This window comes from Bison bison, unplaced genomic scaffold (assembly GCF_000754665.1).
Source record: "Bison bison bison isolate TAMUID 2011002044 unplaced genomic scaffold, Bison_UMD1.0 scf7180017853224, whole genome shotgun sequence".
NCBI classification, from domain to species: domain Eukaryota; kingdom Metazoa; phylum Chordata; class Mammalia; order Artiodactyla; family Bovidae; genus Bison; species Bison bison.
This window is the reverse complement of record NW_011483797.1, coordinates 4691-7359: the sequence shown is the minus strand read 5'-3', so window position 1 is coordinate 7359 and position 2669 is coordinate 4691.

Sequence of the window (2669 nt, the reverse complement as noted above, 5' to 3'; positions counted from 1 at the left end):
TGTAGATCCTAGAGGAGACACCTCATAGGACTCAGATTCAAATTCAGCAGCAGCTGGAAAGAAAAAGGAGTACATTCTTTATCTCAAATACTTGAGTTCAGTATTAGTTAAAAATAAAAAAAGAAACAAAACAAACTTGGGCTATTTCTAAATGTTCCAAAAAATGAAACATATCTATAGATGACAGGAAACAAAATACAAGATTACAATTACACACTCTGCCCTTGGTCCCACATGTGGCTGAGTATCAGAGCTTCTGGTTTTCTCATTCTTCATTCATTTCTCAATAACTATGTGCAAAGGTGCTGTGACAAACACTGGAATTACAAGATGAAGGTGACCCAGTCCACCCTGAAAAATGATATCCCATAAACTGGAACAACAGACAAACAGGCAATTTCCATACAGAGTCATAAATACTAAGATACAAAGGATGGCACAAGGAACACTCAGAAGGGACAGCCAGCTTTGCGTCAATCCTGCCAGCTTTTTGGTGGAGGTGCTGTGGAAGCAGATACCTGAAGGACAGGAAAAAGACAGGAGAGGGAGGGGAAAGCACGTACAAAGACCGGAGGTGGGAACCCCACCTGGGGGATCCTACAGTCTGTCTGGTTAGATGCAGAGCTGAGGGCAGAGGAGGGTGGTAGAGAGAGAAGGTCGACTACGTTGGCAGGACCCACACTGAGGTGGTGGTACAGAGAGAAGGCCGACTACGTTAGCAGGACCCATACTGAGGTGGTGGTAGAGAGAGAAGGCCGACTACGTTGGCAGGACCCACACTGAGGTGGTGGTACAGAGAGAAGACCGACTACGTTGGCAGGACCCACACTGAGGTGGGTGGTAGAGAGAGAAGGCCGACTACGTTGGCAGGACCCATACTGAGGTGGGTGGCTGGAATTCTTCCTGAGGGCAAAGATAAACCAGTGACAAAACCAACGACTGAGAAATTTAAGGTCACCCCCCAAGTGACAGTGACAGAGGTAACTGCTTGAGTCTGGGTTTCCTAGCCTAACGACCACCAGACACTTGACAAGTTGATACACTCCATGTTTTCTGAGAATAGTGTCAGGGTGCAGGTGCATAGTTCTACAGGGATGGCAGAAGCAGAGGCAGGATATAGCCAGGAACAAAAAGACATACATACTGTTGTGATGACTGTAGCTCTGTAGCATAATCTGAAGTCAGGCAGGATGATTCCTCCAGTTCCATTCTTCTTTCTCAAGATTGCTTTGGCTGCACTCAGCTTTCTTTCTGGTCCAACTCTCACATCCATACATGACTACTGGAAAAACCATAGCCTTGACTAGACGGACCTTTGTTGACAAAGTAATTTCTCCGCTTTTTAACCTGCTGTCTAGGTTGGTCATAACTTTCCTCCAAGGAGCAAGCGTCTTTTCATTTCATCGCTGCAATCACCATCTGCAGTGATTTTGGAGCCCGAAAAAAATAGTGTCTATCCACTGTTTCCCCATCTATTTGCCATGAAGTAATGGGACTGGATGCCATGATCTTAGTTTTCTGAAATGTTGAGTTTTGAGCCAACTTTTTCACTCTCCTCTTTCATCAAGAGGCTCTTTAGTTCTTCTTCACTTTCTGCCATAAGGCTGGTGTCATCTGCATATCTTAGGTTATTGATATTTCTCCCGGCAATCTTGATTCCAGCTTGTGCTTCTTCCAGGCCAGTGCTTCTCGTGATGTACTCTGCATATAAGTTAAATAATCATGGTGACAATATACAGCCGTGACATACTCCTTTTCCTATTTGGAACCAGTCTGTTGTTCCAAGTCCAGTTCTAACTGTTCCTTCCTGTCCTGCATACAGGTTTCTCAACAGGCAGGTCAGGTGATCTGCTATTCCCATCTCTTTCAGAATTTTCCACAATTTATTGTGATCCACACAAAGGCTTTGTCATACTCAATAAAGCAGAAATAGATGTTTTTCTGGAACTCTCTTGCTTTTTCCATGATCCAGCGGATGTTGGCAATTTGATCTCTGGTTCCTCTGCCTTTTCTAAAACCAGCTTGAACATCTGGAAGTTCACGGTTCATGTATTGCTGAAGCTTGGCTTGGAGAATATTGAGCATTACTTTACTAGTGTGTGCTGCTGCTGCTGTGTCGCTTCAGTCGTGTCTGACTTTGTGCGACCCCACAGATGGTAGCCCACCAGGCTGCTCTGTCCCTGGGATTCTCCAGGCAAGAATATGGGAGTGGGTTGCCATTTCCTTCTCCAGAGCATTCATGCATGCTAAGTCGCTTCAGTTGTGTCTGACTCTGTGCGACCCTATGGATAGCAGCCCTTCAGGCTCCACTGTCCACAGGATTTTCCAGGCAAGAATATTGGAGTAGGTTGCCATTTCCTTCTCCCTTACTAGCATGTGAGATGAGTGCAATTGTGTAGTAGTTTGAGCATTCTTTGGCATTGCCTCTCTTTGGGATTGGAATGAAAACTGACCCTTTCCAGTCCTGTGGCCACTGCTGAGTTTTCCAAATTAGCTGACATACTGAGTGCAGCACTTTCACAGAATCATCTTTTAGGATTTGAAAGAGCTCAACTGGAATTCCATCATCTCCAAGCTTTGTATAACTGCTCAGCAAGATATTTTTTAGAAATTTAAATTAAAAGGTTATAAGTAAATAGTAATTAAAGATCTACTCTTGTATAAGAAAA